Raw genomic sequence first — 13062 nt, 5'->3', positions numbered from 1 at the left:
GTAGATTGATGAGGTGCAGGATTCTATTTAGGTGAACAAAAAAAAGAGAAACTAAAACTAAAACGAGCCGCGCACGAGCCGCTCTTTGTTCCAGCCTGATAATGTATCCCAAATATAAGCGGTTACAGTGAAGGGATGAATGATGTAAAACAATAATTGTGGTCAGTGACATAATGTGCATGACATGTAGTCTTGCGGAGGGATATAGTAACAACACAGCTCAAACCACAATCTGATTACAAAGACACAGACTGATGTACTGAAGCAAAACTTCAAAAGCTCCTCATATGGAGCTCATGGAGTGGGTGGCCTTTTGAATAAGCCAAAAAAACAAAAACAAAACAAAACCAAAAAAAAAAAAAAGACGTCTCATACTGACATTGCAGAAACATGAACGAGGTGTCTGTTGACGTTTTGATGCACTGGCTGCGGCGATATTGGATGATATCATTTTATAACTACAGACAAAGTTCTTCTAAATGTCAGGATAGCCTGTGTTCAGGATGTAGATGCTAATTGAGCGATGCGTTGCTCCTCATCTCATGGGCCAGTGGTGCAATGGATAACACGTCTGACTATGGCTCAGAAGTTTCCAGGTTCGACTCCTGGCTGGCTCAAGTTGTTTCCCAAATGATTAATATCTCTTTGTGTACCACATGTGGCTTAACCCTTTACTGCTGTAATCCTACATCTAAACGCAGTGATACAGCTTTGAAGTTGCAGTGTTTGATGCCCTGCGAATGAGAATGGTCTGACTGGACCACAGAGTATCAACTTTAGGGCCCCACATGAAGAAAGTAACAAAGAAAAAGGTACTGCCAGCGTGTAATCCAACTCTCAAATCATAACAATGATCCTGGGCAAGATGACAGATGTACAGTGAGCTCTCACATGCCGGTAAGAAGGTAAAATTAGTGGCCCAAGGTCAGATCACCCACTTCCTTTCATCAGCAGCTCCAGCTTTTCAGCCATGGTTGCTGTTCTTACAATTATTGTCTCATGTTTCATAGAAAGTGCACTGATAAAAACTCTGTGCTTAAAATAAATGTGCATAGATTAATCTAAATATAAACTTTGTGTTTTTTCTTTTCTTTTTTTTGTAACTCAAAAATAAATAAAACGTAAGAGGTTGTGTTAGGGATTGGTATTGAGAAGATTTTCACGATTCCGATTCCATTTTCGATTCTGTTTAACGATTCGATTCTCTTATCGATTCTTTTTTTTTAAAAAGGGGAACACTAAGGTTGATTAGCTTAGAACTTTGTTTTATATCTTCTCTTTGAACAAGATAGAAATTTAGGAGTAACATGGCCTTACAAACCCAACAGTGAGATCTTAAGAGCTCCACAGCCTATGGCTCTTCAATGGGTGTCACAGGGTCCCCAGGAAAAAAAATTGTAAATGTAAAATAATAAAATAAATCTTCTTCTGTAGCAATAACAAAGTATAACATAAATTATTCTGTAGAAATTACACAAGAATATCCAGTAATGTCCCTGCCTACAATTAAACACATTCACTTACTGAAAATCGGGGGCATCTGCTGTAGCAAATGGGTTCAAGCCTTTGACCACAAACTTAGTCACTGCTCGTTGACATTCGTCTATCCTGGCCTGAAAGGAGACGCAGTGAGAACTGCCAGCATCTGAGCCAACCAGACTCTGTCTGTCTCATCATGGTCGCCTAAATGCACAGTAATGGCAGGTTTTGAAATAAGGCAGATCACGCTAACATAATATGTAGGGCTGCTCAATTAATCGAATTTTAATCACGATTACGATCTGGGCTTTCAACGATCATTAAAAATGACTGAGCCGATTATTAGCCCCTCCCTCATGCTTTACTCTCGCGCTGCTCCGTCTGGCAAATCCAGCGCACCTCTCTGCATTTCGAACACGCGTCACAACAATTAAGAGCAGCGGTCCCCAACCCCCGGGCCTTGGACCGGTACCGGTCCGTGAGTCGTTTGGTACCAGGCCACGAGAGTTGAGGCTCAGGTGTGAAATGTATGGTTTTCAGGGTAACACTTCCCACAGTGAAACAGACTCAGCGCGAACTGTCGCATGTCCGCCATTTCCTGCCCGAAACCGGAAGTGACGTCATTTTCGCGGAAAATGTAGTTTTTTACTTGTAGGCCTTTTTCCTGCAGTATATAAAAATTGGTGTATCTCCAAATTAAAACTATGAAAACACTCAAAATAAATTTCCTGTTGTTGTAAAATATTTTTTGCAACTTTTTGTATTTAAAGTTTTGAGGGATAAACCTCTTAAATTTCTCCAAGTAGAAATATATTTTTTAAAAAAACAAAAACGATTTTCAATTTTTTTGTAGTTTATTGCACTTTTTTGCAATTAATGCAGTTACTATGGACTTAATGCATACATATTATTAAAATATGGGCTATAACAGTTGTATAGCAACTTGAAATGCTCCCACAAATGGCACTACAGCATGTAAAAATATAATATAAGCTCTGGCGGACTTGGTTCTATAGTAGGTCTTAAAGGGTTAAATAAATATCGTCAAATAATCGAGATCTCAATTTCAGTGAAAATAATCGTGATTATCATTTTTGCCATAATTGAGCAGCCCTAATAACATGCACTGTTAGTTGATTATTTACCTACCTACCGCATTAACGGGAGAGGACGTGCAAACGTTACCGCTGCTGCTGGGTTGAGATTCACGAGTCCGGAGCGGAATTAAAAACACGACATTCATTTAAGGTCATCGTGTGTTTTGTGAGCAAATGCTTTTGCATATTCATAGTGTTTCCTCCCTTAAATGAAATATCTACTTTTCAAGTATTGCAAGTTGCCCTGCTGTCATCTGTTCTCGTAAAGTATAACCAAACTTTTGAGCGTTTGAGCCGCTTAGTTACCATGTTTCCTGCCAGGTAAATGACGCTCCGCAACGTGGTGACGTCATTCGGGGCGACTGGAATCGATAAGGGAATCGTTTGCAAAAATGGCAAACAATTCCAAGGAATTGAAACAGTGGGAACCGGTTCTCAACAAGAACCGGTTTTCGATACCCATCCCTAGGTTGTGTTACAGTAAGGCTCACTGCAGGTGACTCACAAAGTTATTTGTCAGTACATGCGTTCCTTTCTCTGTTTCACTACATAGCAAGTGGACTTTACACATGAGTCATAACTTGAGTTTCACTGTATATGTATGAGAACATCCAGTGTAATATCCAAAGGGACATCATTCTGTTCAGGGAATTTGTTAATATGATCATTTTTCAGCAAATTTCAATGTTATTGGAAATACTGCAGTTACCAGAGATAAAACAACTATTTCACTGGGTCTGAAAATCACTCCCAAGTGCTAAATGAGCTACTTATTTACAGACTGCTACATAACTTTCCCCAAAAAGTACGCATGGGGAATGTGTTCTGGGTCAAATCCAGTTGTTTTACATTTAAATTAGTTTGAAAGGTGAGAAATCACAAATTTATGAATGTTTTTTTTAAGGAATACATTTCATATTTTTTTGGTTGTGACCAAATAAAAGAACTGCATTACCAGACTACACTGGGAATTACTTTGAAATATAAAAGCCATATTTATCAGTTTTTTTATTGTCTGTTTTGTTTTGTTTTGTCCTGTTTTGCATGGTTAGCCTCCAGAAAGTAGCAACTCTCCTCCTACATGCTAGTGTGTCAGGGATTAACGCTGCCTCATAATAGCAAAAAGGTTCTGGGTTTTAATTTGCTGGTCATCTGCAGAGACATCTTTTCACCAACCCATTTTTCATTTTTAACTCTTTCTTTCTTTCTTTCTTTCTTTCTTTCTTTCTTTCTTTCTTTCTTTCTTTCTTTCTTTTACTAGGAAAGAGATCTTCTCCTTTCATACCCATTTACTTTTTGGTAGACAGGCAGGCAGAAGGTCGAGTCGGTCATCTACAAGTCAGATGGTTGGTGGTTATATCCCTGATTGCTCCACTCTGCATGCCAGCATACTTTTTGGCAACATACGGAGTCCCAAGTTGCTCTCTGATGTGTTCATCAGAGTGTGAATGTTAGAAAGTACTTAGGAGTAGACACAAAGCTGTAGTATGACTCTGCGAATGAGGCTTGATGTATAAAGTGCTCTGAATGTTAAAGTACAGTAGAGCAGCAATATCTAAGAACCAGTCCTTTTACTTCCCTTTATTCAAGGTAGTAGCTGCATAGAAAGACAGAGAATGTGGTGAGATGGGGCACTCAAGAGTCAAACTGGAGACTCAACTGCTAAGGTCAATTTAGCCCAGTGCACCCCGAGCACTCATCCAGCCGGTCTCACTGGTAATTAAAACTGACTGGATGAGATCTATGACTGCAACAGCTAACAGAAAATCCTCATCTTAACAATACTATAAAAAAAATTTCCCTTGCAATTACAAAACTGACTTTTTTGTATCAGTTTTGTAATGAACCTATTAGACAGACGTATGGATGGTGATTGTGATAAAAACTGGAGTTGGATAAATGAGGAAGAAATCCTTCAGGTCATAAGAAAAACTAATGAAATAGGAAAATGTCCAGAGGGAATCAACTTTAGATCTGGGTGGAGCAATGAGAAGAAGTATTACGTTTTTGTGGTACATGCAGTTCCATATTGATAATGAGTTCTGACTGCATAGTGTCTCAATAGTGTCCCGAATACTTGTGGAACAGCAGGACTTGTTCATTTGCATTTACATTTGCAGATTTCCTCTATGTGTATTTTTAATCCCTGTGTCAAATCTGAGTGAAAACATGAAAAGATCATTTTCTGTTTTTACCAGATTCTTTCACATTTTCTGCATTTTCATCCTTCTGTTCACTGAAAACAGACAAAAAGAAAAACTAAAAGACTGAAAGATGTGGTTGATTTCTTGCTATGGAAATACTTCTTACTTTTCTTAGTTGTAATGCTTTCTCCAACAAAAAAGAGATTATGCACCATAATCTAATTTTGGTTCATAATCAGATTTTACACATTATAATGAGATTGCGCATGTTTTTCCCAACTTTTTTCTCCCGCACAGCTGTTGTATTAGTCTATTTAAAGTGTTGTGCACTTTAATGTTAGCCATTACAATAAATAGAGAAGCCTCTGTGCTCCTCACACAGGATGTCTCATAACCAACCTGAATGGAACCCACACACACACAAGCACACACACACAGTTTAGCAGCTTACCTAACCTAACCTCAAATCAGCTCTTCACCTGAAAATTTGTCCTTAACTCACAACATGCGCTTACAGTACTAAATAGAATGTGTGAGCCAAGGCAAGTTCTGGTGTCCACGTTCTCGCTGTTCTGCCGGTTCTGACCTCTCCTGTCTCCGTCTGCCTCTAAACAATCTATTGCTCACCTCTTCACCCGAACACGCACTCACCTCCACCGTCTGACAAGCGTTGGGGCCCCAGATCATAACCTCTGTCTAATTTATGCTCAACTTTGTTGCGAGGCCACGCGCCCGTTCATGTTGTTTATGAGGAAGCAGCCGGCAGGGACCTCTACGCTTTGAGTTCCCGCATGGTGCGAGCTCAGTTCTCTAGAAGCAATAAAAGTAGTTTTAAATCTTTACCAGGAGGACAGAAAAGGACGCTGATCCATTAACGCTGAGATTCAGGATGGTCGCATGCTGCACACATGAGTCAAATTTGTTGATATGAATGAATAAGGAAGGATCTTAAAGACTCATTCAGGAGAAAGGTGAGGAGAACAGGTGTGTAAAAAGGCAAACAGGCACTGGGTAAAACTACTGGATACTGTTTCACGAGGAACTTATCATCTGTTCTGCGCCTCTCTGTTTTATGTCTAAATATGTCTCCTGGGCCCTTTTCTTTCTCTCCTTTTTTCTTTTTTCCCCTCCTCATCTTTTCAAGAGCAAAAATTGCCCGTGACAGCTGCTGGCAAACTTGGAAGATAATTTAGGTGGAAAAGAAAAACAAAAAAAAAAAGAGTCCTCTGTTTTGACATAATTACCTCTGTACAAAAAGAAACTCAGACCCCCTTTGAGCCGCTCTCGCTGCACTTTCTGCTCCAGTAAACAAGCTTTTTCTGAAAGTGTGGAAGGTTTTGACAACAAGTTTTAGAAAAGAAAACGAGAGCGTGAAAAGAAAATTGGAGTGACATCAGCTTTTCAGTGAGGGATGTCAAAGTGGAGGATGGAAACTTCAGGGAAGAGAAATAGATGTGGCTTGAAATAGGCATAAGTCAGGTCTTTCTTACACAGCGATGGGTTTACCGCCTATAAAAAAAAGAAAAGAGGTTAAATGAATTCATTTGAAATGCAACGATTTAAAAGACAACAAGCACAGAAACGTTCAAATCACAGCTGGATATTAGAGATTCCTTGGAAGCTTTCTACCTCTTGTAAGTGACACACAATCATTGCTGACCATTCTCGATTTAGCAGCGAGGGAAGTGCCACGCTATGTCCTTACGCACAAGTATAACGAGTGATGATATTTTCATAACCCGGTTATGGTGAGGTAATCAGCTATAAAGGAAGGCCTCCACCAACAGCTGCAGTGAGGATGACATTGGCTGCAGATCCTGGAATCTAAAAGGGACTGCACCCTTTTCCTTACACCTAGGGTTTTTTTTCTTTTTGCACAGAATCCACAATGGACTGACCGAATGGAAAAACTGTCATTCTGACCCAAGCCACTAGTCAGCATTGGGCTTTAAAAGTGTGGAGTTCTACATGCAAACTGAACAGCACCTCCTTTATTCTGAGTAGCTGCCCCAGATGTAGAAGTGCAGAAAGTTGCGGGTGTAAAAAGAAGGAACAAAGGCATGGTGGGTTTGAAAATGTGCCTTCATTTCCTCCCTTACAATACTTTCCAAAAGGCCCACAGAAAAGAGCACTGATGACAGAATGATTAAATATGTGCCTTCACTGAAAAAAAAGACGATGAATTAATTATTGCACTTGTAAGCGACTTTGAGCTGGAAAAGCGGTCATATAATTAGCCATTAATACTCTAAACTGACTCTGACAAACAGCTTAATGATGCCCTTACGAGACTGAGATAATAAATTGTGAAAAAAAACAGCTCAGGAAATCTCGCTTTGGTCTGCAGCCATCTAAATATACATTACTTATATGTAATCAGCCATCATGCATAAAATAAACACAGTGCAAGATCTTTATTTTGAAAGGTAAATGGAAACAGTGCCCAGAGGTTTTGTCTCCATCTGTGTGCCGTTTAGCTGAACACCTGAAACACGTGCGTGCGTGCGTGTGTGTGGTGAACGAGGAGGAGGGGAGCAAATGACAAGGCAATCGCAGCCTGTTTCTATTAAATGAGTGCTACACTGTCAGCCTCAGGAATCAAAAGTAATGTAGCAGAACTAGAAATACCATAGTCCTTATTTCATGAAATGTTTTTCATCAGTTGACATAAATGACCCACAATAACCTTGTAGTGGGCGATCGTGGCTCAAGAGTTGGGAGTTCGCCTTGTAAACGGAAGGTTACCGGTTCGAGCCCCGGCTTGGACAGTCTCGGTCGTTGTGTCCTTGGGCAAGACACTTCACCCGTTGCCTACTGGTGGTGGTCAGAGGGCCCGGTGGCGCCAGTGTCCGGCAGCCTCGCCTCTGTCAGTGCGCCCCAGGGTGGCTGTGGCTACAATGTAGCTTGCCATCGTGAGTGAATGGGTGGATGACTGGATATGTAAAGTGCTTTGGGGTCCTTAAGGACTGGTAAAGCGCTATATAAATACAGGCCATTTACCATTTGTAGTCTTGACTTCGCAGCCAACAGAGATAAGGCAACTTAACCTGTACATACGCACCTTGTTGGATCCTGCCCATCCCTGAACTGTCAGTTTTATTAGTTGTTATTTCTGAAGTGCTTTATAGATTTGTTTTGTTTTTTTGTGTCCTGTCTGGCACTGTAGCAATCAGAATTATTGTCTGAAGGCCAAGAAAAATGTCCAACAGATTTACTTTCCCAAGTGGGCTTTTTGCTATACTGGTCCACTTGATTGTCATAGTTTATTTGATCTTTATTAGTTATTTTCATTCTAAGTTGTGACAAGTTGACAGCTGTTTAAAATATTCTTGGCCATTTTGCTGAGTGCTCAGACTACCAGTGAAAAAGCTGGCTACGTGTCAATTTCAATAGTCATGCTAGAAATCTCTGATCATTTTAAAACAAGGTTTTAAAGTTATGAATAGCTAATTAGGCTTTAGATTACATTAAATGTTCCTGTGTGATGCCTTAAAAATACAAATAAAAATTATATTAAATATCCTACACATATACAGTACATTTGTGAATATAGAGTGGAAGTCAGCAGCTGGTACAACTGTGTGTTTGAGGGAAAATCAAGTACTGTAGTAGGAATTCACATTTAGGTTGTAGTGTGTAAAGGTTCACCACTAGGTGTTGGTAGACTGCAGAGTGCAGTCATCGTGATTTTGTTTTCTTACCTTTCCCAATTTATGTGCATGATCCTAGCTATAGTGGCCACAATGTAGGACAAACAACTCTGGCAACCATTCTTCTGTAGAGTAGGCTGTCAGTCCGCTATTAGCTTCAATTGACCAGCTATTTCATCTCGAGGAGGCTATAAAACTTTGTAAAATGAGTCCAATATGAGTTGAGGAGTCAGTGAATATCACTTCTGTCCAATTACAGTGATAATGAGGTGAGTTGTTGATGATATCCCCAACTTTTCTGTTGGTAAGCGCTGTTGTGTTTGTCGCTGTTAGCTGCTGTTAGCTGGCATTAGTGAAACTTTCTTTGAAGTGGATCTAGAATTGTTGGACTCAAACACTTAGCATATAAACTCTCACATGACGTGAGTCAAACTGTTTATCAGAGAGAACATGTGATCTTTAGGACACTCTAGCCTAGTATTAGCTAACAAAATGTTAGCTTACAACCAGCAGCTGTTTTTTAGCTGGCTTGTTGTTAGCTTTCCAGAGTCAGGACGGTTGCCTGTCTAATCTGCTGACAGTAATTGCAACAATATTGGAAATAAATAAGCATTTGTATGCACATTTTCAGGAACGAGATCCTTGACTTCAGTTTAGGGGATGATGCTTGAGGTAATGAGGAAGAGAGAGGAGAGAAAGCTGTGGTGGAGGACATGAAAGACATAATGAGGAAGAGATGATGTACAAATGTTAAATGGTCATATATATTTGGAAAAAGCTATTAATTGTTCTTTATAAGTAACATATATCTGTGGCCACTGTCTAGTTGCATAAATAAAACATGTTCAGGCTGAACAGCGATGCCCATCTCAGCCACTGTATTAAGGATGTTGGGGAAACTTGGTGACTTCTATTTTTAATGCAATAATATACGTTTACAAAAACTCATCGCTATATTGGAATACGTAATTACAAACTAATCAGTGTATAGTTATGACTACAAAATTGTGTTGTTTTTTTTAAGTAGCCTAAACAAATAATAGCATTGAACAGAAGAATCAGTTTGGATAATAGGATTTCAGCTATCGTAGATATTCTGTCAGAGGCCTTGCAAATTGCAGTGCAATACTACTTTGAGTGACAGTCCACAAACTGAGTTCCACAATGAGCCACAGTGGTGTGTTTGTTTTGCTTTGCCTCTCCTGTCAGTGTGTCTGTGGAAGCTGTGGTTGGAATGGGGTCCTTGGGGACAGTCGGGGCAGTCATCCCAGACCAGATGAGAACAGGTGGCTATTCTTGTAACCAGGCCTTTCATTAATACCAGTGCTCCAAGTGAGCATGGTGTTAACACTTTTACAGCTCCCCTGGGCAATGCAAGGCCCATGGCAGACTGGTATAAAAGCCTGTGGTGACAGGTCACCTTGGCAGAGGGTGGCACTGTCTACCTGGGCACTCTGCCAGGTCACATGGGTCAGTTCTGCGTACAGACATGTAACCTCAGCGACAGGGCATTGCTGGAGTGAAAGACAAAACAGCTGGTAAGCATCTAAGACTTTGAACTCAGAATGTCTTAGTGTCTTTGCTGCAGTACTGTTCACAGAAGGAAGTTTGGCTTCTTTTAAAAATGGGACCGTGAGTAGGCATAAATGCAGCTGAGTACAAGAAATGGGCTCAACCAATCAGCATTTATCTAAAACAAATACAAGTAATTCTTGAAGCATCTGTTGCCACAGCTGCTATGCTTTCAGCTGAAAAGTTTCTTCTTCAGGTCATTAAATCCCTGCGGCAGATATGTAGATAAATCAGCAGGACATGATACTTGAAGTAATCCTTCACCAGCACCATATGAATACATTCACAATTATTTCTTTGATGCAAACAATGCATAAATCATTGAAAATAATGGCAAAGTTTCATCTGAAAGGACCTGCATCTACTTCAAAGTCTGACCTCAGCACAGAGAGTGAGGTAAGGCCACTGAATCTTACTTGGCTTCTATATTTCAGCCAAACAAACTCATCAGTCTGTGATGATAGATGTATGTCCTTCATCCATGAGGCTTGCATTAAGAGAGACATCAAAGGTACTGCAGCCTTGTAAATGCTGCTGCCGGTACCATTAATCCAATAACCTTTTCGCTCATCGAGACTGTGTTGCTTTCACAAGATAAAGTCATCCTTGATTTATGCATCAGCTATAATCAAGAAAGGCTAGAATTTCACAAGCTGGACAAGCTAATGCGTAGAAAAGCCCAGTTAATGTTACATGTTACACATCCAGAAATGTGCTTGTCATGATGTATGTGGGCTGTGAGCTGCCATTGCAAGAAATATTCTCCTGGTTAACTTCAACAGGCTGGCTTAGATTAGTATGTTAAGTGGCTCATTTGTTCTTCTGACAAATGCAACACGAGCTTGATCAAAGAAAGATACTGAAGTCTGTAAAACGGCTACATAGTGGCAACAGGGACCGGACAGATTAACCTGATATATTAAAACACGTTAAAAAAAAAGTTATGGCATTGTGCTGACAGCATGCTTTTCTCTTGAAAGGCCTCAGCATCTATTGGATATTCATTGAGGCAATTTGCACAAGCATGATTAGTTTTTTTTTACACAGCTCACCAACTTTGTCCCAAACATTGCTCAGTGACCTGCAACTGTTGGAGCCTACAGTTGTAATTTGTGTTTATGGCCAAACAGAAAATGCTAACACCCTAAATTATAACAGTAATGGTAAAATAGCTCTCTGAGTTGACCCCTGTAAACATTTCCTGTTGAGTTGATGGCTCTTTCACTCATTTTTGATCATAAATGACCAAAAATAAGTGAGATAAATGAATAAAAGTGAATAAAAACGCAAGGGTATTTTCTAAATCTTGGTCAAACCATGTTTCAGATTGTGGTATTATCTGTGGTATGAAACTGTGCAGTCATTGGCTAAAGGATTATCAATCACAAGTCATTAGCCAGTGAGCGTGTGGTTTCACAGTCAGACGCGCCGCCACATTGCATCCAGATTTTTGGGACCGCAACAGTGGAAACGTTCACCTCAAGGCTCCAGGAAGGGACACCACAAATCAGTGAGTGTCATGGTAGTTACATGCATCGTTTATACCGTCTATGGGCTTAGTACAGGCAGATAAATACAGAGCTGATAACCTTTAGTCATATTAAAGTGAAGGTTTGAGCATTTAATTTGACAAGAACTGAAATTTCAATTTTGGAAGCGCACTTTTTGACTGAGCATTTAATTCTGATCTGAGATTTTCCCAGAGTTAATATGTTCCATACACACTGAAGCTGGAGTAGCAGAGCAGCTTATCGAGGAACTAGCCAGTATATCAAAACTATGAGCAACTTCAGCCCACCAAAGAGAGTTGCCATAAATCAGCAAAGGCATTGTTCTTTTATAAGCTCAACAAATGTGCATTGTTTCTGCATGAATTCCATCATCTAACACAATACTAAGTTTCACAGAACCATCACAGCAACAGTTTCAGGAAATAAACTGGCACAATACAGCTATTGAGGTTATATAAGCTGCAAGCTGATGGCCAAGCTGTCCACATATTTGTTACCTGCTCTGTATAATGTGGAATCTCGACCAGTGCGTTAAAAGTGAGAAAGGTACATGAAAAATGTGTCCAGCTTAAGCTCGTTCTTAAATACTATAGATGCTTTGCTTGAAATTTTTCCCACACAAATTTACAGAAGGTTGATCGTTTCTTCCCACAGGAGCATTCGCTCACTCTTCCTAAAAGATTGCAGACCCCTACTAGAGGAGGAGGACATAAATCTCACCCTTTAAGAGATTACACGCTATTAAAGGCATATGATCCAGATTGGATGGAAAGCAGAGCAATGGAGGGGGCTACAGGAAAGACTCCAGCTTGCCTGGAATGACTCTGGCTGACACACTGGCCCCATTCTCCACTCTCAAGGTTTATTACCATAGGGATGCTGGTGCTTTTGATTTCAGATGGTCAAAATCCAGTCTAGTGCTATACATCACATTTAAGTGAAGGATCACAGTGTATCTATAAATGCATGATAATGTAACAGCCCATTCACCCACGTAGTGAAATAGGACTCGACGTGAAAAGCCAAGTTTGTATCTGCGCTCTCAGGCGTCCCACAGAAGTTAGATATATGATACGCCATTATGCCAGATGATAAAGCAGCAACACACTGACAGATTAACACACCTGTAGCCATGGCTACGAATAGGATAAACACAGTTTGTGGGGGGGGGGAAGGTTTTGTTTTTGCCATTACTGTTCAGAAAGCCACTCTCAGTGAAACCGCAGTCATTTACACTCTCAGTCTCTTGGGGAAATTAGTGTGAATGCACTCAAACGGCCTCACATCTGGAGTCAAAATGCCGAGTGGTCCTAACGAGTCCCTGGTGTCTCAGTTTTGATGGTCACAATATGCATTACAGCAAAGTACTGATGAGCAGTGAGCTGAATGGCATGTGCCTTATTTACAGTTTATACAGTTTGTACAAGTAAAGTCTACGATGAGCAAAGTAACCAAAAGACCCTGCCATAGGTAGCCTCCAAGTGACAAACCATGCTGAAAAGAATTTAATGGTCATTTTTATATTTTATTTATGGATTTGCTCAAAGGACATCGGGTTTTGTCAACAGAAGTCAAAGGACAGATCTGAAGACGAAACTCTGTAACTGAT

General features: G+C 40.2%; 1 non-coding gene across 1 annotated transcript; it reads left to right on the top strand.

Moving 5' to 3' along the window:
• The first annotated feature begins 544 nt into the window (after positions 1-544).
• trnah-aug (transfer RNA histidin (anticodon AUG)) lies at positions 545-617 on the top strand. The gene has a single exon. It is a non-coding gene; the product is annotated as a tRNA-His (tRNA).
• The last annotated feature ends 12445 nt before the right edge of the window (positions 618-13062 follow it).

Source organism: Mchenga conophoros, linkage group LG5 (genome assembly GCF_057382185.1).
Source record: "Mchenga conophoros isolate Kocher_MC1m ecotype Shallow Benthic linkage group LG5, M_conophoros_male_GT1.1, whole genome shotgun sequence".
NCBI classification, from domain to species: Eukaryota; Metazoa; Chordata; class Actinopteri; order Cichliformes; family Cichlidae; genus Mchenga; species Mchenga conophoros.
The sequence above is the reverse complement of the archived record's forward strand: the minus strand, read 5'-3'. Positions and strand labels throughout refer to the sequence as shown.